Source organism: Mustela nivalis (genome assembly GCF_964662115.1).
Source record: "Mustela nivalis genome assembly, chromosome: 4".
NCBI lineage: Eukaryota > Metazoa > Chordata > Mammalia > Carnivora > Mustelidae > Mustela > Mustela nivalis.
This window is the reverse complement of record NC_139023.1, coordinates 123128286-123152350: the sequence shown is the minus strand read 5'-3', so window position 1 is coordinate 123152350 and position 24065 is coordinate 123128286. Positions and strand designations below refer to the sequence as shown.

At 39.2% G+C, this 24065-nt stretch overlaps 1 protein-coding gene across 2 annotated transcripts in view; it reads left to right on the top strand.

Annotated features, from left to right (window-relative positions):
• The window catches only part of DCHS2 (dachsous cadherin-related 2), a 256876-nt gene that overhangs the window by 99993 nt on the left and 132818 nt on the right, over nt 1–24065 (top strand). The window lies entirely within an intron of this gene.

Sequence of the window (24065 nt, the reverse complement as noted above, 5' to 3'; positions counted from 1 at the left end):
AAAAGCATGAGAACATTAGTGTTTATAAGGATGTGGGGCAGCTGGAACTCTTGCCTTTTGCTGGCAAAATACTTGGGGAGAAGTGTTCGGTAGCTTCTCATGAAGTTAAAGTATACACCTGCCTCATGACTGTGCAATTCCATGCCTAGATTTTTACACAGGAAAAATGACAACATATGTCAACAGAAAGACATGCACAAGAATGTTCATAGCAGCTTCATTCATAATAGCCCCAAACTGGAAACAACACAAATGTTCATGGTGAATGGAAAAGTCAACTGGGCAACATAGGTTTGATATAATACTACCCAGCAGTAAAAAAGAATGATTCACTAGCACATGAAACACTATGGATGAATCTCAAAGTCCTAATATAGAATGAAAGAAACCAGACACACAAAAAATCACACATATGATTTCATTTATGTGAAATTAACAAACTAGCAAAATTAATCTACGTCAGTAGAAATTACATGGTTGCATATTGGGGTGGAGAGTGAATGGGTGGAGGAATAAGGAAACTTCCTGGGGTTATTGAAATGCTCTGTATTTTGATTTATGATGGTTACACAGGTATATTTACATATATATTATGTTTTATAAGTTATATATATACATAGATCCAAACTCATCTCATTATACCTTAAGATCATCACATACAATTGAATATAAATTTCACGGTAATATAAAAGTGCTGAAGTAATTAAAGTAATAAAAAAGTGAAAGGGGAATACTTAAGGTAAGAAAGCAGATTTCTCCATTTCATTTTCTGGATCTGCCTGCATGGAGGAGGATAATGGAAAACGATATGGGGATAGGGCAGAGGGAGAGGTGACGGTGAGTGCAGAGACCGTCATCGGAGACAGGAAGGGATTTCCTAGCTCTCATGAGTGTGAAGTTTGGGGCAAAGCAGTATGAAGACTCATCATCTCTTTCAAGAAAACCTGAAGAACTGCATTATTCTTGTCTCTCATGGTAGACTCTTGTTTTGTAATGTCATCATGTTGACACACAAGGCATTGGTGCAGGTTTCGGGGAGCAGACCCACACATTTTCAGCTTTCTTGTTGAACCACCAGATCACAGGAGACCCTGATAGGAGGTGGGTACTGAGGAGTGCAGTACACATTTCTGGTTTCCTGCATAAGATGGACCATTCAAGAAAGTTCTCCAGAGATTCTTACATCAGACAATAAGGGCTAGACCTATCAATTTCATTAGTTTAAAGGGGAAGGTCACTTGTGTTTTTATAAATGAAAAATCCTGGTGATTTCTTCATGGGTTTCTTGTACAGAGTGAAGTTGATTTATGCTCTCTTGCAACTTGGTCACGGCAGTTTGGAATTCCCTCTCTATTCCAGGGGGGACCTCTAGGTCTCCCTGACTGTTGCGCCACAGCTTGGAGCTGTGGCACCTCAGCAGAACATTCTGGGTGCCGCTGGAATTTACTTTGTTGACTTCTTAGCCACTAAAGACCTGCATTAGTTATGGACTTCGTTTGGTGTAGGCATCCCTTTGCCACCAACTCCCTCTGCTGGCTGGGAATTTGCACTCAACCCTCTTTCCCATCTAGCATGATTGTTACCTCCTTGGAATATAAAGATAGCAACCCCCAAACTAAAACAACATGTTTATGGGGAAGCTCTATAAAATTTAGTTGCTTTTATTCCCTGCTCCCATTTTCCTGCCCACCTCCTTCTGTTATCCCACTTTATGACTCAATAGTCTTTAACCACCACGTACCAGACCCCCCCCCCCCACCCACCCTCGGCACATCATTGGGGGGCTCAGCAATAAGGCAAGTCTCAAAAACTGTTTTTCCCCAAATGCAGAATACTTAAAAATGTATTTCTAGAAAATGTTTCTAAGTATTAGCAGATTTGTGCTCACTAGTTTTTCATATTTCTTGGCAGATTTTAATGGTAAAATCTTGCATGCCATCTGATTTGAGGGACAGATTAAGAACAAAAGGGGGAGGGTGGGTAGGTAAAAGTTGAATTATTCTTAACAGTTCTGGGAATGATACCATATTTTAAAATCAATCCAGAATGGAAAATGGAAGTTGCTTTCAGGCATGGCAGTCTAACATTTGCAGCTCGGTTTCTGTTTCCAGTTCTCCCAGAAGACAGATATAATGAAATCTTCCATGAAACTCCAAATCTCCTTTTAAGATGATGTTTTGGAGGCATGGAAAAAAACCCGCAAGCACTGAAGGCTTATGCCGATAAAGGGGAAAGTCAGTCTGTTTCCTATTCCCTTGTACCCAGTGGGAAGGAGGTGGGAGTGGAGAAGGGACTCCTAAGAATTTAATGATATTAAAGGGAAAAATGTCCTTCTAAAGCCTTTACCAGTGTTTTGCTCCAAGCAGTACAGACCTGTAATGAATTGCCTCTATTCAGTATAGATCTTCCTTGACCTATGATGAGATTCCCTCCCAATAAACTCATTGCAAGTTGAAAACGCATTTAATAAACCTAACCTCTGAACATCCTAGCTTCACCTTGCTTTCCTTAAACATGCTCAGAACACTTACATTAGCATACAGTTGGGAAAATCATCTGACACAAAGCCTGTTTTATACCCACTGTTGAAAATCTCATGTAATTGATTGACTACTATACTGAAAGTGACAAATGGAATGATGGTGTGGGTACAGAATAATTGCAAGGGTATTGGCTGTTTACCCTTGTGATGGCATGTCTGACTTGGAGCTGCCACTGCCCAGCTTCATGAGAAAGAATTATTCCACAGATCACTAGGACCAGAATAAGATTGAAATTCCAAATTTGAAATATGGTTTCACCGAGCGTGTATCACTTGTGTACCATGTAAAGTTGAAAAATTGGAAGTTGAACCATCTGAAGTTGGGAACCATCTGTAGAACACCTTGATGAGTTTGGGTAGGCATATCTAGACTCAGGCCTTAGTTTTGAATAGGAATGGAGGAGACACCTGGGTGGCTTAGTCGGTTAAGTGTCTACCTTCAGCTCAGGTCATGATCCCAGGGCCTAGGATTGAGTCCTGCCTCACGCTCCTTGCTCAGCAGGGAGCCTGCTTCTCCCTCTGCCTCCCACTCCTGCCACTTGTCCTCTCTCCCTCTTTCTCTGACAAATAAATCAATAAAAATCTTTAAAAAATGAATAGGAATGAAGAATTAAACATCTTCATAGAGTAAATTTATGACTTTAGTGACTGGGGCTGGCAGTCAGTCTGGGGGTGTCTTACTTGGGAGTTTGCCGGAATGAGAATGACTGCGTGTGCCATCATCATGGGGATAGCCTTATAAGGATTGGCATCCAATAAGGCTTATTCTCCAAATTATTCAAGAACTGTGGAAGTTATCCTATATCAAAAGCAAAGTATTTGAGACATTCCTTATTGCCAAGCCCTAAGATGATGTCTTGGGTTGTGAGGTTGAGAACTACTGAGTCACACAATGTGACAACAGAAGGGCTGGAGGTGGGATTGGGTAAAGACAGGAGGGTGAGCAGGTAATATAAGAGCTGGTAATAATAACTAAGTTTTATTGAGTGCTTATTATATGCCAGGCATTGGGAACTTTCTGTCCATTATTTGAATCTTCACCTTTACCCTGGGAAGTAGCTGTTACTCCCATTTGACACAATACATGGTGGACCAGAATTCAAGCTCCTATTTAGTGCCCCAGTTCTTTAGGGCATGGAGAAAATTCATCATATGTAATGTTTTATTGGAATCAAATTAAAATCAAATCAACAGATATCCACTGATCATAGTAGAAGGCATTGTGGGGACATACATTTTGGATTATTTAGCCTTAAAACAGAAGTAAAGCCTGCATTTGCAATATGGATGAACATGGAGGACATTATGCTAAGTGAAATAAACCAGTGGCAGAAAAAAAAAAATACTGCATGATCTCACTTATATGTGGAATCTAAAAAACAGTCCATCCATAGAAACGGAGAGTAGAACAGTGGGTTACCAAGGGGCAAGGAGGTAGGGAAATGGGGAGGTATTGGTTACAGGGTACAAAGTTTCATTTATGCGAGATGAATACATTTCAAAGATCTAATGTGCAGCATAGTGACAATAGTTAATAATACTGTATTGTATACTGGAAATTGTGTATGGATAAGAGAAGATATCAGGTGCTTTCATCACACACACACACACACACACACACACACACACACACACACGAAACTATATGAAGAGATGCGTATGTTAATTACTTGACCACAGGAATCATTTCAGAATCGGTATATCAGAATGGGTATATCAAAATGTCATGAAGCATACCTTAAATATATATATAATTTTATTTTAAAAATTAAGTTAAATTTTAAAAACAATAGAAGGTAAACATACATCAGGTGGGACTCCTCCTCTTCCCTAAAGTAAAGACAAAAACCAAAGCCTATCTACTTGCATACCCTTCCCTTTCTCCTTTTCCAGTCTGCTCTTAGACCGTTCAGCAAATCCTCCTTTTCTATTTTTAGATGCTCTTCTTCCTAGCTGCATTCTGCCTTCAGGCCTTCACTCTGTCCAGCACAGAGATGAGCAACCAGATTGAGATGATGGGCCAGATTTTCATCATTCATTACTTTGCAAATGGAGAGGGAAAAATGACATCTCAGCCCTTCCCCCATTTTTTTGTTTTAGAAGCTGTTACTATGAAAGCAGCATACAGAATATACAGAACTCATTGGCAAAGGTGGGACCTGGGGCTCAGGAAAACTTTTTTTTCCCCACATTTCTTGGGTTGATTTATCGTCTGTTTAGAGGAGACTTCTTGTAGAAGGTAAATGCTTGGTCTGTTCTTGAGAGAGTTAACCGTAAGATGGGTGCTATTCAGAATGGTAGGCATAATCAAGCTTCAAGAGAAGGGAGAAGAGGGCCCATTAAGAGGAGCCTGGTGATGGGTACTAAGGAGGGCACGTACTGCATGGAGCACTGGGTGTAGTGCATAATCAATAAATCTTGGAACACTGAAAAAATAAAATAAATTTTTTAAAAAGAGAGGACAGTTGTCTGAAAAACCAAAAGGCACAGTATCTGATTAAAGGGTTGCCACAGTTTTGTGAAAAGCATGTTGAATTTGGTAAGAAGCTGAGGAAGTATCAGTGAACTGTTTTGTTTTTTATATGATGCAATATATATATTTTTAACCTACTGAGCCACCCAGGCACCCCTATGATGCAATATTTTATTTAAATGGAACCCATGTCCTACATTGGGCCACTTTCAGGAATACAAATGGACTCTTTTCTTGAATGTAGAATAGGTGTTCTAGACCTAGACACCTTAATTTCTTTTTTTTTTTTAAGATTTTATTTTATTTATTTGTCATAGAGAGAGAAGCGAGTGGCAGGCAGAGGCAGAGGGAGAAGCAAGGAGCCCGATGTGGGACTCGATCCCAGGACGCTGGAGAAAATTCATGACCTGAGCCGAAGGCAGCCGCTTAACCAACGGAGCCACCCAGGCGTCCCGACAACCTTAATTTCAAACTTCTGACTTAATTTATAAAAGCAGCTGAGATTAGACATAGAGCAAATAATCAGTCATTATTCCTAGCCCCAGTTATATATGTGGTGGCATATGATTTAATAGATGTGTTTCTTTTGTTGCCCTAATAAGTGTTCATTCAGATAACTTTTTATGTCCTTTCCCTATCTCAGCTCTTATGGACTTCCTAGTATCATTAAAGTACACATTTGACAGCATGTTCTACTTCATGGGACAACATTCTTGTCTATTCTTGGTTTCTATTGCCCATCTCCATGCTTCCTTCACTCCACACAGACATGGGATAGATAACATGATTCTTTCTTTTTGCTCAGGCTATTTATTTCATTACGGATATCTTCTTCTCTTAGGGTATTCAGTTCTTTGAGATCTTGTTTAAAGAAATGATGGGAGGAATGTTTAAAACATACAAATAAATAAAATAGGGAATGGTCAGTATTATAAGAATGGAACAGGTAACGGCTATGGGAATTCAATGGAAGGGAAGACTACTTCAGTTGAGCACATCAGGGAAGGCTTCTTGGAAGAGGTGGGAATTGCATTGGGCCTTCACATTCAGATAAATGAATGAATGTTGAGTAGGATTTGATCGTGTTAAAATGGATGGGGAAGGAATTCCATGCAGAGAGTACACCATGAGGCAAAGCCTGGAGCAAGGAGTATATGGAACAGTGTATTTTACAGAATACAGGCATTACAAGTGAAATAAAAGAAAAGAGTTTAGAAAGGTGGGTGGGGACACCACGGAAACTGAATAGGAAGTGTTGGCATTGGGAACTCAATCAACGCTTTTCTCTTTTTGTATTCGGAAGCAATTAAGAAATGGCAGTAGTCAACATGCTGTGATTATAATGTCTTCACTGTTGCTTTTAAAGCTCATTAGAGAATGGACTTCTAGACCAGTGGCCAAGTGGGCTCACTAATACTAACCCCGTAATTCAACAGAATAACCAAATGGGCATGGGAAACATTGGGCAACTGAAGACCTATTTTACACAGTCAGGCCCTTTACCTTGGGTCGGAGAGCAGAGATTATCCCCTTCCCCTTCCTTCCTTCTTTCCTACCTTCCTTCCTTCCTTCTGTCCGTCCTTCCTTTCCTCCCTCCCTCCCTCCTTCCTTTCAAAATAACTGAGTATCTGTTATGTGCCAAGTGCTCTTCTCCATGCTGAGGATAAAGATCTAACAGACTGACATAGAACTTCTACTTGAGAGAGAGTTCCAGTATTCCTAAGATAGACCAAATCTGAGAAGAAAGTCCCACAGAGACCTCAGGTGATTGTATTCAACTTCTTCTCCTCAATTCAGGAGACTCTATGACCAAAAAAGGACAGATATTTACCCCATCCAATTTTCTAAACTATAAAATGGTAATAAGAATTCTTTCCTTGAGTAACTCCTTGATTTTTTAAGTCTAATGAAAGCACATTGAAATACTAGCATACTCTTCACCCGTAAAGTTAATCAACTGTAGTGTGTTCAGCTTATGTGCTCTTTCTTCTTTCTTTCTTACCAACTCTTATTACTATAATTCCTCTTTGTCCTCTGATTCATTCCTTAACTTTCCTTCTTACCTTGCCTGCTCTTCTCCACTAAGGATATTTGAGTACTTCCCACGACAAACCACCCCAGAATTGCCTTCTGTGATATTCCTGTAATTACTCAGCCTAGGCAAGAAAGTTTGCTTGTGCTTTGGGAATTCTTTAACTCATTATTTAAATTTGACAAACTTCTGAAAGTACCGGTGACACTTGATCAATGAGAAGAAAAACAGGGGCTTCACTAAGTGCCTGTGCTGGAGTAAACACCATGCTGGGCTATGGGGAATGACAGCGAACAATGTAGAAATGGCTCCTCTCCTTGCAGAGTGTTTGGTGTGTGAGGAGAGGCAGACCACAACCTCGATGGAATAATCCAGAGAGCTATGAGGATAGATGGAAAGCATCAACAGGTGCATGTCATGTTAGCGAAAATGTTCATCAGATTTCAAAGTGGACTGTACTTATATTTAGAACCACCTGGGTGGCTCTGTCAGTTAAGCATCCAAGTCTTGGTTTTGGCTCAGGTCATGATCTCAGGGTCCTGAGATAGAGCCTCGCATCAGGCTTCGTGCTTAGTGGGGAGTCTGCTGAGGATTCTCTCTCTCCCTCTGTCCTCAACCCCCACCTTGAGCGCTCTCTCTCTCCTTCTCTCAAATAAATAATCTTTAAAAAATATCTTTGCATTTAAATAAATAGATTATGAACACAATGTGGAAAGACTATGTGGTACTCAGGGTGCTTACTGGTGTCATTAAAAATATTCTTAATAATACAAACAGCTAACTTTTTTTTTTTTTTTTTAACTGCTTACTTACCCTTGTAGTTGCTAAGCATTGTGCTAGGAGCTTTACACACATTTTCTCATTTAAAACTCATAGTAGTCCCATGAACTAGCATGGCAGAGTCCAGCTGTTGGGTATCCAACGGTCTTACTAGCACCTTCACACTTGTTACACAGTCCTTGTTTTCTTTCCTCTTCTCCAGAAGGTCATTTCCTTGTCGGCCCTTTCCCAGTCCTTCCTCTAGGAGGCAATTGTGATTGGTCTAAACTAATAATGGTCTAAGCTGCCTTGCCAAATAATTGGTTAAGTCTGTGCAGGCCATGCTGTCCTGAGACTCGAGGGAAAAACTTTTGAGATGAGGTTGATTGCTCTTTAACATGGATGCAAGGCATGTTCTCCTTTTCCCCTCTGCATATTATCACTGGTGAGGGATGTATGGCACCCAAAAGGAAACTTGGTCCAAAGTGAGGACCAAGCCTGAGAAACAAGCAGCACCAAGCATGGTGGCAGGGGGTGGAGGAAATGAGGGGTAAGGACCCAGAGCCTTGATGGGATTGTTTAGCTGCTGAAATAACCAGTCCTGGAATTCCCTCACCCTTAGATTTCTCGACAAAGGGAATAATAGATGCCCTTATTGTTGAAGATGTTTTGGTTGGATTACCTGTTACTTGCAACTGAATGCATGCCTATAGATGGGTTATTTCCTTTTCATAAAATTGAGGCACAGAGAATTTACTGCTCAAGATAAGGTCCTAAGAGGGAAAACCAGGTTTTAAAGCTTCTCTGGCTCCTGAGACAAGCCTTGGGCTTCACCAGCATTGTAACAGCACTTCACTCCCTCTTTCACTGCTTTTCAAGTGCTGTAGTGCTGACTTAATTACAATCCATTTCAAGAATGAAATTTGCTATACAGTATTAGTCTGGCTTGGAGTAAGACGTTGGCTGTCCTAAGGTCTGCCTAGACTCTGGCCCCCTTCATTAGTAACAGTTATGGGGCAGCAGGAGAGAACTTTCTGTTCTTCACCACCCCTTTCCCTGTGCTTTAGGAGAGAATTAACAGATAATATATCGTGGATGTAAAAACTACACCATCAGTCTACTTAGGTTGATTCTTAAATTCTCGAATGTGGAGGTACCTGAGACCAAGAAATTCCCCCTGTGCACATCAAGACTATTTATGTATGTGTTCAATGAGTTGTACCAGCCTGGGAATACAAACAAGGCCATCTGAAGAATCTCTCCTCGCCCTTGCAGAGACACAATTAACCTGGGAGGTAATTAATTCTAAGTGTCTGTGGACATGTTTGTGGGAGAGTGAGGAAGTGCTCCTTGGATTTGAGGTCACAAAGAGGAGCATGTCTGATTCAGAACTGAAATGGTGGAGGAGAGGACTGGTAGAACATTTCTGGAAAACCAGAAAGTTTAGACTGGAATATGCCATAATGAAGAAGTCTGTAGCACACTTTAGCAGGAAAATACTGCCTTTGTGGGGGGAGCTTAAAAGTTCCTTTTTGACACAGCCAGTCAGGACTGACATGGTGCCTGTGGCATTGGGATATGGAAAACCTCACATTACATGGACATGAGATAAAAGAGCTGTTTAAACTATTACATGAAGATATGGGGCTTATTTTTTAAATAACCACTTACTCTCCTCATCCTGTCTTTGTCTCTCCTGCACATGAAACCCAAAGGTTTCAGACCAAGTGTTTGTTGGAACATCGTGGGATGAGCTGAACAGCCATGTCAGTGGGACTTTCCTCATCTTGTAGAGTCTCTAATTTGCAAGGAAGAGGCTTTGGACTTATTTCTTTTTAGCTGCAGGTTTAGAGGGATTTTTGGCCTCTTCTGGCCTCTCTTAAGTTTGCATTTCTCTGTCAGTGATCAATCATGTAACTGTTAATGCTTGTAACATCCATTTTTGTAGGATGGGTCCTTATTAATATGTTCTATACTCCACCTAATTAAAAAATAATAGGAAGCTACTAACAAAACTACATGAGGTTCAGAGAGATAAAATTAAGGAAATCGGGGCAAAGGGAACATGAAGTGGCAGAGTAAGACGAAGCCAGGCAGAATTTAGTACATGGAAGGAGTGGGCATGATCACGCACGTGTTTTAAAGCTGGGGCAATTCCCCACAAAGGCATGGATTCACATAGTCCCCAACTTAGAAACATTCCTGCTGCTCAGAAGCAGCATTGACTTTCCCGGAACTAAAGCCTGGGAAATTTTTTCCCCCATCGGTCTTTAAAGAGGGAACACTGATACTTGTGATAGGAAATTCTAGGTAAGAAGCTGCTCTGTAGGGGCGCCTGGGTGGCTCAGTGCATCAAGCCTCTGCCTTCAGCTCAGGTCATGATCTCAGGTCGTGGAACCAAGCCCACGACGGGCTCTCTGCTCGGTGGGGAGCCTGCTTCCACCCCCCTCTCTGCCTGCCTCTCTGCCTACTTGTGATCTCTGTCAAATAAATAAATAAGTTAAAAAGAAAAAAAGAAGCAGCTCTGTACAGTGATTGCACGGTCAGGGGGCTGGAGCCCTGCAGCCCAGGCTTCCGTTCCATCTACAGGCACTGCCTTCTCTTTTCCTCCAGGAAAGCAAAGCTGCTAAATGGAGTCTGTTTCTAAACCTTCATATTTGCCAACTATGATGATATACTTTTGCAAGTGTTAAAACAGCTGTTAACTGGGTTTGAGTAACTCAGGGGTCATTCTGGAACTCACAGCCTTACGTTTAGAGTGTGGACTTCCTCACTTGGCCTGTGCGCCATTGGTCTTTTCATTAGGAGTTTCAAAGCTGTGGGTGCCCCTGGAGTTTAGAGTGCACCTGTCTGTGTTTGTAGCTGAAAATGCTCCCTTCTACTGGGAAGACCCTCTCAGTGCAGAAATTTAGTGGATCTCTTTGTTCTGCAAAATATGTGCAAGAGAGTTACCATTAAAAGGTAAAAGTCACATGATTAATTTATGATATTCATATCCCAAAAGAAAATGAATATTCCTTTTCTTTTAAGAAGCTAAGAATTTGGGGAATACTATTTCTTAGAAGCACGTATATATTGCACGTACTTGTCTATAACCACTTCCAGGGTCCGATCATCATGAAAAAAGTTCAATAATTTTTTTTAAATGAAGAGTCTTGAGAATATTGATTCTTGAATGTAAATAAAAATAAAGTGCAGAAAAAATAGTAAACAAAAAAAGGATGGCTGCAAAAAATTAAGACGTAGGCGTATACTCAGAATACATTCTGAAATAGATACAGAGGCCTTTCTCTTTGCTACATGTGCACTCTGTCCTTCCATGCCCTCATTTAACAAAGCAGCGACTGGCTGAAAAAACATTTAATGTTTAATAGGAATCCTTAAAAAAAAAATCCAACAACCAGTTCCCCTTTCTAGACTTTGCAGGCCTTGCGGGGTGTCCTTTGTGGATGGAGTGGGGAGAGGGTGGCCTTTAAAAATCATACAACATAGAAGCTTTGTATATAAACCAAAGCATGCTCAGAAGAAAATATTGCTTACAAAACCACATCATTTAAAAAGTGAACATTTGCCATGGATTGCATCCCAAAAGAGAACACCTGCTAGTACTTTGGGGCACGATCCTCAGATTTTTATTCTCTCTGGAATAGTAACATTCATGCAACTCTGCACAATGGTGTTCTATCTTGAGTTAGGAAACTGGTCAAAAGGAAGTGAGCCTTACCTTTCAGCAGGTCAGGTGGTCCCATGTGGCCCATCACTTTCACCTGTTGTTCAGATTGAAGGAATACAGGTGATGGCAGGGAAATCATATCTGCTTTTCTTTCTCTGCTGCTGAACACACACATGGAACTCCAAAGCATGTACAGTCCCCTTTGTATTTTAAATTCTCCCATGCAGTGCAAACCTCACCATATAAAGGGGGTGTGGAGAAGGCAGGCATGGTGCCCATTTGCCCTGTCCTCTGGCCCAGCCTTTGTTCCCACGTGCATGGGGCCACTCTCCTGGGGAAGCATTACTTTGTCTCAGTCTGTCAGTCTTTCTAATTTTTAATCTTCTCCTCAGCATCTACTCTCTTCCCCCAAACCTGGCTCTCATCATTCTCTGATCCATCACTTTTTGCTGTGGAGGAGAGATAATTCTAGTTTTGAGGTGGAGGGGAGAAAGAAAGCCTTCATCCTCCTTGGGAAGCTGTGAAATATCCAAGGAATGTTCGGACATCTCTCATGATGAGGTGGGAGGGGTAATACCCCCTGGCCCACCTACCACAGTATGCTAAAGGAGCCCTGTCTCCCTAGGATCAATATAAAAGCCTGTCTTCCCTTAGCCTGTGAGACTCTACAGCCAGAAGCAATAGGACGATTGTACCACATATGTATGTCATTTTTTAAAATTCAAAAGTGGGAACTTACTGCAAATTTTTACAACTTTAATTCTTAAAAATATAGTTTGGTTATTTTTCTATGTGTGCACACATGGATCTATCTGCTTTATTCTTTTTTAACAAATTCATACTAATCTGCTGTATAGCTCCAAAATTAGCCAACTCCATTTTAATGCACCCTTGGTATTGTTCTCATTTGTTTTACTGAAAAATTAGAGTATCGTCAACCTTCACTGGACATAATCAACACCTTTCTTCTTTTCTAATCTGAAAGGCAATAGTAAAAGGTTGGGTCAGAGTTTAATTAATTATTTAATAATTTTTGAACTATTCCATAACACGTTACATGACCTGTATTCATCTTACTTTGTATGTTGGCATTATTCCATAACCTCCACTTCCAAGCTAAGGGACATAGTCAGTCTACAGCTGTTTCGCTGGGCACTTTTTTTTCCCTCACATTTTGAAGACAGATTAGAAGGGCTAACTCCCAGGTTTTTGACTTGAATCACAGGAGGGTGGAAAAGCCCTTTGACTGGAAAAGGCAGAGAGAAGTGACTTGAGACAGAGGGAAGAAATTGAAAGTTGTGTTTTGGCCATTTAAAATGTGAGAGGCCCGTGAACAGGCCTAGTGGGCAGATCACAGAGGTACTTCCGTATATGAGGCTGGAGCACAAGGTAAAGGGATTCATGCTGGAGAGAAGAAGCAGGGACTGTCCTCTGAGAGGAGATACTTAAAATCTTGAGACTGGATGAAATCACCGAAGCAAGGAATATATAGGGAGAAGCAGACATTTACTCAATAGTTTGAAAGTACTGATGTCAGTGTATATGAGGCATATATGAAAAAAAAATCTCTTTATGAAATCCTAGAAGTGGAAAGAAATAATAAAAATAGGGTTTTTGCCTTTATAATCCCTGTTTCTCTTGTCAAAGCTCAGAAGTTTAATACTGGCCAAAGAATCTGTCTGACCTTCAGGGACATATTGGTGGAAATGTTTAGCTAAGATCCTCTTATGAGTTTGTTTGTCCTTTAAGGTTTTATGGTGTTTGACATTGTGAATAATTGCTAAAATCATGTAGTATTTGTAATATAAGTTCATTTTTTGAATACTTAAAATGTTTCTGACTATATAAGATACCTGTGAAGGTACTATGAAAATATTCTATTGAAGATTTATTTGTGTTTGAAATATTTTCTTTCATTTTATTATAAGCTTCATGATAAAGAGTAAAGTATTTGCAAATGATGGTTGTCTTGAACAATTAAAGAAGTTATACTGAGATATGATGTATAAAAATAATACAATGGACAATAGAACATGATAGATACCCAGATGAATCGAAACTAAGATAATTTTACAATTGTTTCTGATGCTGTTGGTATTAGTAATAAACAATTAAAAAGAGACCTTGAAACTCATACAGTTAGAAATTGTGAAAGTTGGTGGCGCCTGGGTGGCTCAGTGGGTTAAGCCGTTGCCTTTGGCTCAGGTCATGATCTCAGAATCCTGGAATCCAGCCCCGCATCGGGCTCTCTGCTCAGCAGGGAGCCTGCTTCCTCCTCTCTCTCTGCCTGCCTCTCTGCCTGCTTGTGATCTCTCTCTGTCAAATAAATAAAGAAAATCTTAAAAAAAAAAAGAAATTGTGAAAGTTGGTGACACCTGGGTGGCTCATTTGGTTAAGTGTCTGCATTTGGCTCAGGTCATGATCCCGGGGTCCTAGCATCGAGTCTTGTATCAGGCCCTTTGCTCAACAGGGAGCCTGTTTCTCCCTCTGCGTGTACTCCCTCTCTCTCTGACAAATAAATAAATCTTTAATAAAGAAATTTTGAAAGTGGAAGTCATAACTGTTTTTCACATATATCTGGAAGTAAAATATTAGGTATATTTTGGGTTACTTTGTGTGTGTGTGAAATTATTACTTAAGATATTAAATCACAAGTTAAAAATAATTAAAATAATAATAATAAATAAATGTTGTTATTGAGCCTACCAGTTACTTTGAACTGCTGTATTTCTGTCTGTTCTGTTGTCACAAGATTAAGAGTATCCACAGCCTAAATCAGATCACTGAACTAAGTTAACAAATCAAAAGAAAAGATAATTATTAAAATATCAATCAGGGGATCAGTTGGTTGCATCCTAATCTCTATGCCATACATATTAGCTAATTTTTTTTTTTTTTTAAGATGAGTGTCTTACCCGTGGAGAAAGATTGGACCTCATTAAGGTAGTGTCATTGGTGTAGAACAGCTCTGGAAAGAGCATTTCCATGGGCTGTGGAGATGGCTGGCTCTATTCCTCCAACTTTTAACTTCCTTAGCTTCCTTTTAACATAGGTACACTTGGAAGGCTTGGGGTTACAGTTTTGTGTTATTTGAATGTGTGTGCGCATGCGTGTGTTTTATTTACAGTTAAAAGACTCTATGAAAGTGTTACTGGATCATGTAGAAGGTAATATTTTTAGTTTTATTTTTTTCAGTGACAAACATAATCAAAGTAAACTTTTGTAAAATATAAAGGCATGACACAAAAATTTAACTTAGTGAAAGCATTTTGGCTGGGGACTGAACTGAAGTGGTTGAGGTACATTTTTCTTTTTGTGATAATTTAGCTTTACTATAGGAACGGAATATGAGGCAGCAATGAATGCCTCTAAAACCAGCTCAAATACAGAATCTCAGATGAGCCCCTGATATGCATTGGACTGAAATTACTTCAAAGTTACATTCTTGGGCCCAAAGTGCTAACTCTGTTTTTCTAAGTAAAGATTTCTCCTTACACTTTAGACCAGAGGTTGACAAATGGTGGCCCACAGGCCATCTCCAGACTGTTGTCTGTTTTCTGTTTTGGTGGCACCCATGAGCTGAGAATGATCTTTAGAGTTTTAAATGATTGAGAGAGATGACATTTCTTAATAGTGAGAATTACATGAAATTCAAATCTTGGTGTTTATAAATAAAAGTTTATTAGAAAAAAGCTATTCATTTATATACTGTCTAAGGCTCTTTTGTGCTAAAATAGCAGAGTTGAATACTTGGAACAGAGGCCTGATGGCCTGCAAAGCCTAAATTATTTATTATCTACCCCTTTACAGAACAGTTGTACAATCCTGCTTCTGAAGTTAGTGATGCCCTAGGCCTTGTGACTCTTCTGTATCTGCCCTTGGTGGATTTACAAGAATGAGGTACCAGACAACTGAATAAAGGGATGGCAAAGACTTACCAAATGCAGGTTTTTTTTAGTTTAACCATTTTGATGTCAGCTGTTTTTCATACTATTGTTACCATAAAACTAACTTTATGAAAATGTGGACAAGAAGTTGAAGAAGTGGAAACAAAAATCACTTATTCCCCGTGTTACATTACTTCATGTCTGGCTTGTTTTCATTTATGTGTTACTTAACTTAAGCTTTACTGAGGTATACTTGATGTATAAAATTGTAAGATGTCTACATTTATTTCATCCTTGTCCCACTTAAATTCTAGATAGAGATGTGAAATGTAAATAATTTTAATGGTTGCCAATACTTTAAAAATATTATTTTTTCATTTATTTAATGACCGTAGAGTTGTAGCTCTTAAATATATGTTATTTTTCTGTGACTTGTTTGTTCTTGTGCTTTACCCATTTTTCTTTTATATTGGGAAGTCAGTATTATTTTTAAAGGCCTATTTCCAAATTAAGGACATTAGCTTTTGGGTATATACTATGAATATATATGTGTATATATTTATAACACAGGTATCATACCTAATTCACCCTAAAATTTTTTTGTGTGTGGTATTTTTGACATAATGGAATTTTATTTATTTTTAAGATTTTATTTATTTATTTGACAGAATAGAGATCACAAGTAGGCAGAGATAGAGAGAGGAGAAAGCAGACTGCCTGCTGAGCAGAGAGCCTGATGTGGGCTCCATCCCAGTACGCTGGGATCATGACCTGAGCTGAAGGCAGAGGCTTAACCCACTGAGCCACCCAGGCACCCCAACATAATGGAATTTTAAATGGTTATGTAGTCATTGTATTGATTTTCTCCTTTGTGATTTTTGTCCATCTGTTTTAGTTTTGTAATGTTTTTGCTTTGAAATTTCTTTCCAGTATAAGCATCAGTCAAATATTCCCATATATTTTTTGTGTGCTTTAAATAATTTAATTATTTACATTTCACATCTCTATCTAGAATTTACTTTCACGTGAGTTTATTAACAAACTTGATCTCCTACCCCCTTTCTTTGCCAATTTTTCTGGCAATTTATGTGGATAAACCTATGTTCCTCAGTGGTTTGTGATATTTCCTTTGTAATATAAAAATAATTTAGGTTTACCAGATTCTCTTTCAGGTCTTACTTTTGTGTTCTACTGATCTGCCTGCCAATTCTTTTTTTAGGTCACACTGTTTTAGTTGTTTATTTGTAATACTTCATAGGACAAGTTACCCCTCACTCCACCCACACATCTCCTTTTACAAAATTTCCTTTGGTTGCTTTTTCAGGGGAGGGTGGGGCAACGAGTAGTAGGATTAGTGGTTTCTTAATCCCATTCTTCAATCAAGGCAATAAAAACATGTTTTAGAACAGTAAGGGTTTTTTTTTTTTTTCCTGAAACTTGAAAATAGATACCTAGTTTATTCATCCAACAGTTTTATCAGCTTCTCTGAAAATACATTTTAAAAGGTGAATAAAAAGTACAGTTCTGTTTCCAACCTCTGAATAGTTCCACATGTCTTAAAATATTTTTTTTTCCTTTGCCAGTTTTAGCATTTTGGATTTTATTCCATGACGATATAGCTTTGTTAATAGACTGTGTTTTACTCATTGAAAAAATCATTCCTCAGTAAGAGCTTGATGGAGTTATAAAATATCTTGTTCTTTTGCTGTTGCTGTTGTTGAGTTTTTATTCCATAATCATAAACTTAACTCTGCAATCCAGCAAGACTTGGAATGGGATGAGGAAAACAGGGAACCCTAAGAACTGCATTGTGAATGCGAAGATCATAGGAAGTTATAAGCAGACAGGGTTGAGGGATGTTTTCCTGAGCAACAGAAGGAATGGCCTGATGGTTAAAATAAAATGCAAGTCAGATTTACTGGTTGTCCATGCTGGGCAATGGTGATCTCCTTTCTGGTCTTGCCATTCCTAGACCCAGAGCATTCCACAGTTTCATTAGTATTCATGCACTCTTTTTCACTTTTGCCATCTAACCTTATAGTATCAGCATTCTTGGGAACCATTTGTACTGGGCCTAGCATTTGCCATGGACAAGGTGCTGGGACCTGTATAATTGAGGATGAAATTGTCATCATCAAATTTCTCCCTCCAGTGGACTTGTTGCCAGCGCCATTATGGCATTTGGAGTCTCCATCCTGCCACATAAACTCCGCAATAACTTTTCATAAAACAGGAACCTTTATAACCAAATCCCTTCTTCCCAGTGCTCAGAACATGAAAGCTATCTGCTGTCTTGGAGAGTCTGTCTGGAAACAGCTCTCAGGAGATGGGGCGGAAGAGCTCACTGGTGATGGTGATGTCAAAGAATGTGGTGGATTTGAGCATGGTTGCCCAGTGTGGTGTAGCCCCAGGAGGTAGTGATGGTATCTGCAAAGCTATCTTATCCTTGTTCTTTCTTTCTTTTTAGTTATAATTCCAGTATAGTTAATAAACAGTGTTATGTTAGTTTCAGGTGTACAATATAGTGATTCAACAATTGTATACATTATCAGTGCTCATCCATGATACGTGTATTCTTCATCCTCTTCACCTAGTTCATCCATTTCCCCACTCACATCCCATCTGGTAACCACTACTTTGTCCTCTATAGTTAAGAGTTGCTTTTATGGCCTGAGTCTTTTTTTTTTTTCCCTTTGTTTGTTTTGGTTTTTAAATCTACATATGAGTGAATTCATGTTATTTGTCTTTCTCTGACTGACTTATTTCATGAAGCATTATATTCTCTAGATCCAGCCATGTTGTTGCAAATGACAAGATTTCATTCTTTTTTGTGGCAGAGTAATATTTTATTGTGTTTCATTCACCACATTTTTTTAAATCAATATATCCATTGATGGATACTTGGGCTGCTTCCATAATTTGGCTATTGTAAGTAATGCTGCAATAAACATGGAGATGCATATATCTTTTTGCATTAGTGTTTTTATATTCTTTGGGTAAATACTAGTACTGGAATTACTGGATCATATGGTAATTCTATTTTTAATAGAATAACCAACCTCCATACTGTTTTCCACAGTGGCTGCACCAGTTTACCTTCTCATCAACAGTGCACAAGTATTCCTTTTCTTCACATCCTCACCAATACTGTTTTTTGTTGTTGTTTGTTTGATTTTAGTCATTCTGACAGGTGGGAGGTGATATCTCATAGTTGTTTTGTTTTGTATATCTGTAATGATGAGTGATGTTGAGAATCTTTTCATTCTTGTTCTTATGACTAGTTTTCCCAAGGTCAAAATAGGGAGAATTATCATGAAAACTATTTCTGAAACATGCTTGCATTTTATGGGCAATAATAGATTGATTAATTCATGCAACAGATATTTACAGCATCCTCACTATGAGCCAAGCACTAGCATTATGGGTGCTGGACATATGCCAAGGAGCTCTGGAGATAAATCCCAGTAGGAGATATAAACAAACAAATAAAAATATATAATGCATTGTAAAATAGAGGTAAATACTCTGAAGATAAACAGGTAAAAGAAAAGAGTATGGCAGAAATGAGGATGACACTCTTGTGTAGCATGATTAGGAAAGGTCTCTGTAATTAGGTGGTCTTTGCAGAGACTTGAAAGAAATGAAGAGGCAAGTCATGTAAGCTGATAGGTTCTAGGACTATCAAGGAGCCCAGTATATGCAGAAAGGAGTGAATGAGTTAGAAAGTGGTGGGAGATAAGTTCACAGAAGTAGCCAGGATCAAATTAAAGGGTCTGATTTTACTGAGGTGATGATTAGAAGCTGTTGGAAGATCCTGAGCAGGAGAATGACATGATTTGAGGTCCTCTGAGTTTTATCTCTATGGCTGCCTTTACAAAAAATGGATGGTGATGCCATCACTAAGGACACTGGGAAAATAGCAGATTTGGGTAGGTAGCAAGAGTTCTGTTTGGACAGGCCACATTGGAAGTGCCTGTTAGCCACATGAGAGGTGATGTCTAATTAGTAGTAGGACGATGCATGAATCTGGAACACCAGACAAAGATAGCAATACTGGGAGAACATATGTTGATTTAGTACTGTGGGCCTGGGTGAGATCACTCAGGAGTATATTAATTCCCTAGGGCTTCCATAACTAATAACCGTCAATTCCCTGGCTTAAAATAACAGAAATTGTTATTACTCATAATTCTGGGAGCTAGAAGTCCAAAGTCCTACAGGGCCTTTCTCCTTCCCTTTGTCTCTGCTAGCTTCTAAGTCTTGTTGGTGTTCCCTGGTTTGTGACCCCTCACTCTACTCTCTGACTCTCTCTTCTAAGGCACTTGTTTTTGGATTGAAGTCTCATCTGGATAATCCATGACAAACTGCTCTCAAAATCCTTGACCTAATGACGTTTTACAATATAACGCAAGATTCACTCTTTTATCATATAAGGCAATATCCACAAGTTCCAGGGATTAGGATTTGGAGCTGTCTTTTGGGGAGCACCATTCACTCGTCACAAGCAATGGTGTGTGGACTGAAAAGAGAAGTCGCCTGAAGACTAAGCTGTGGGCATGAGAGCATTCAGAGGCTGGGAAGAGAACTCAGAGCAAGTGAAGGAAACTAAAAGGAGGTCAGTGGGGTGTAGGAAGAGCAGGAGAGTCAGAGCCTGGTGTCTGGGGAGGAAGTGTTTCAATAAGGAGACAATTTGCATATGGAAGGCTGTTGGGTTGTGTAGAAAATAAAGATGGAGCCTTGATGGTGAGACTTGGTTAAGACCCAAGTCATTGGTTAACTTCCAGAATTGTATTCAGAGAGTGGCATACTTACATCTGTTGTGGTCCTCAGTGCTGAAACCGGCTTCCACTGGAATATTCTAATCTTGTTTTCACTGTGTGATCAGTGGATGGCCAAGCACATAGAATTTAAAGTTATTTTGTAATTTCTTTTTCTTTCTTCTATTTGAAGTTATGTTTGTGATTGTGTTGTGTCAGCGGTTTGGTTTCTTCAAACAAACTTATATGCTCATGGTAGAAATTTTGGAAATCACAAAAAGAAAAAAAAATTAAGATGGGTTATTTCATTTTAAATTTCATGTAAATAAGCCATTTTTTTGGCAACCATTTTTTTTTTTGTAGGACCTTCTTGTTTGCTTATTTTTTTGACTGGGCTTTGAGGTTTTTCTAGAAGCGTCATTGAATTCAGGGATATGATTTCCTGGGAGCAGGTAAAGGATAAGATTGTTCACAGTGTGTTGCCCTATGACTTGGGGTTGACTATTGGGTTTTGGGGTACCAAGGTGAATGGCTGGGTATTAACTCCAGCAAAGCTGTCAAGTAGTTGAAACGGAGACCTTCCCAGGAAAACTGGAGAAAATCAGAGAGAGGAAGACAAGCTATGTGAGACTCTGGACCCTAGGAAACAAACTGAGGGTTACAGAAGGGAGGGAGGTGGGGGGATGGGTAACTGGGTGATGGGCATTAAGGAGAGTACATGTTGTGATGAGCACTGGGTGTTACACATAATTAATGAATTGCTGAACACTGCATCAAAAACTAATGATGTACTATATGCCGGCTAACTGAACATAATATAAAGAAATAAAAAATAAGTAAATGAATGAAAGGACAGCCTCCCAAATAGAGGTGTCTGTGCTGGTGAATGAAGTGCAGGTAGGTCCATCCCATTTATAGAACATCCAAACAACATGTATTCAAGAGCCAGTGTTCTCAATTTGTCTCCCAGATAGGGAGGCGGGGATTTTTTTTTTTTTCTTTTTCTTTTTTGAGTTTCAGAAGCTAATAAGGGAATCAGGTGAATCTTAATACCACGTTAATATTTTCATTTTTATAATGTCTGCATTAAATTTGTGAGAGATCGGGGCACCTGGATGGCTCAGTGGCTGCCTTCAGCTCAGGTCATGATCCCGGGGTCCTGGGATCGAGCCTGGCATGGGGCTCCCTGCTCAGTGGGGAGCCACTCCTCCTGTTTGTGTTTCTGCTCTCGCTGACTTTCTCTCTGTCAAATAAATAAATAATAAAGAAATCTTTAAAAAAAAATTGTGAGAGATCAGAATGAAGGAGAGCAACTCTGACTTGAAGTAAGTTTAGAGGAAAAATCACCAGATTCATCTCAGTCTAAAACAGGTAGATTGAGGGTAAGATGAAGAACACAGGGACATCACCGAGTGTAGAATGCAGCTTTTTTCAGTAGATTCAGGAATAATCTTCCTGAGATCTCCTCTGGATCCCAAAATTAGCACCAAAAGATGGCGATAATAGACTCTGACCAGATGTTTCTTTGATTTAAGCAGCTATCTCTGAAGAAAAGGCCCAGTGAGCTTACTTACTAATCAGATTTCCTCTTGAAGATCTGGTGAAAATTTCCCCATTTTTCTCTTATTTAAATTGCCTATTACGTATAAATTAATGAATATTGGAAAATATAGGCCTCATAAAGATGCCAAATTAATTACTGGTGTTCAAGACCAAATACTAGTAGGGGGAATATATTGTTCTAGAATACAAGGTCTGTATTTTTAGGGAGTTGAGTAAAAAACAGGGAGGAATACATTCTTGTTTTATGATTCTGAATCCTAGAATCTGAGCTGCTGACATAAACTGAGATCAGTACTCTTATCCCACTTTTGACTTTTTCTGTTTTGCCTGCCAAAAGTCCAGATGAGAAAAAGGTCTCAAAAGTGGAAATAAGGAGGCTCATTTTATATAAGCCAGATTACTCGTTAATATATGCCATTAAAGGCTGAGAATGAGTCTTAGAAATTAAAGTTCATTGTATTTATCTTCCAATCAAGCCAAAATTACTGAGAATACCAGATGTTTTTAGAAAATATATTTGGTGTCTTTGGGAACTGGAGGCTACTAAATCATTAACAGCTGCCAAAATGGAACAGACCAAATGCACTTGGAATTTAGTTCTTTTGTAGTTGGGAAGTTTGTGGATTTCCTGGTTCAGCCCATCTAATGAGAAGAATAACTTGCAAACATGTTAGCTGGTTGCACAGAATAAATAATATTGCCAGAGAATATGAGATAGATGGGAGTGAAGAGAAATTTATAAGACTGTGTCATTGGTTGAAGACAAAGGCAATTAAGGAGGAAAATAATAGTGCCCATTGTTGTGTTCCATCAGATGCAGTGGTTCTCAGCCTAGGCACAGTTGGCATTTTGGGCCAGATCATTATGTGTTGTAGGGTTTTTCCTGTGTATTATAGGACGATGAGCAGCAACTCTGGTTTCCACCCCCGGATGCCACAGTAACCTCTCCCCACATGTGACATTGCCAAATGTCCTGGTGGGGGCAGACTTGACCCTAATTGAGAACCACTGTGTCAGACTGCATGAAGAACCCCCAAAGCCACATTCCAGTTATATGCTCAAGATAGAACAGAACGAGTGGGAAGGCTTATTGAGAACATTGGTTGTTGAATATGTTACTGGTATGAGGTTTTATTTGGGAAGCAAATAATGAAGGTGTAATTCCTTCCTGTACACTGTACTGATAATAAGAGATCACTTTTTTTCCAATCTGGAGCTAAATGTTGTCCAAATGCCCTTATTTGAGTCCCGGTTTTGATATGGCTATGTGATCTTTGGCGCATTACTTAAGCTCTCTGAGCCTGACTTTTCTGGTCTGTAAAATGGAGTTCATTATAGGTTATAGTATAAATCTTTACATATACTTAAACTTCTTTTCGTTTTTCTTTCTACCTTTTTTGAATTAATCTTCCCTTACAATGTATCTTTTATTTTAAGTGTTTTATATATATATATATATAATATATATATATATATAATATATATATAATATATATATATATATGTTTGCTGTTACTATTAATTCAGTTAAAAAATCAAGAGGGCTTTACTAACCATGCTTATGAACTCAAAATGTTTTGAGTTCAATATAGACTGTTGTTTTTCTCTCTGTGTATTCCTACAGTTAGTATAAATAAAGTGCCTTCATATTCCAGTACTTCATCTTTTCTACCAGGCACAGGACCACAACTAACGTAAGTAGTATTTATGGTCAAAGAGAAAGACGTCCTTACCTCTGGGCACTTAGAACTCCATGTCAGTGTTGGGCAAAGCAGAGCGTGGGCTGGATTACATTCCCATGGACCCACTGGGCAAGGTGCTTCTGTGCCCTGGTCAGTGAGCATGGCCTTGCGGGGTCCTGATGGAGGCATTATTCCTGCAAGGAAACCTGGCTTAGAAACTCAAGTCTCCTTCTCCAGGGTGAATTCTTTCAGCTGGATTGGGTTACTAGTAATCACGCCACTTATTGCCTCAATTTCTCTGCCTTCACTTACTGTTCTGAAGGGTGGAGGTGGGGTGTTGAGCCCATCACTTGAAAAGTCTGAGTATGAGAGGGAATCCAAAGATATGTGGTCAAACTGTTAGCACGGGGATGTTTTTGAAGCCTTGAATTTGGATGGGATCACTTAGGCATAGTGAGAGGAATAAGAAGACAAAGGAGACCCCTGAATCTCAGGCAACTCAGACTTTCAAGATCACATGAAAATATAGGAATTGGCAAAGGAGACTGAGCAGAACTCAGACAAGGAGGAGGAAAGTGAGGGTGAGCTGTCACAGATGGTAAAAGGAGAGAGTTAAAACCAAAGCCTGTATTTTGTGAATCAATGGCTGTAGGGTAACCCGGTTGTACAAATCATGATAATAATTCATGACCAACTG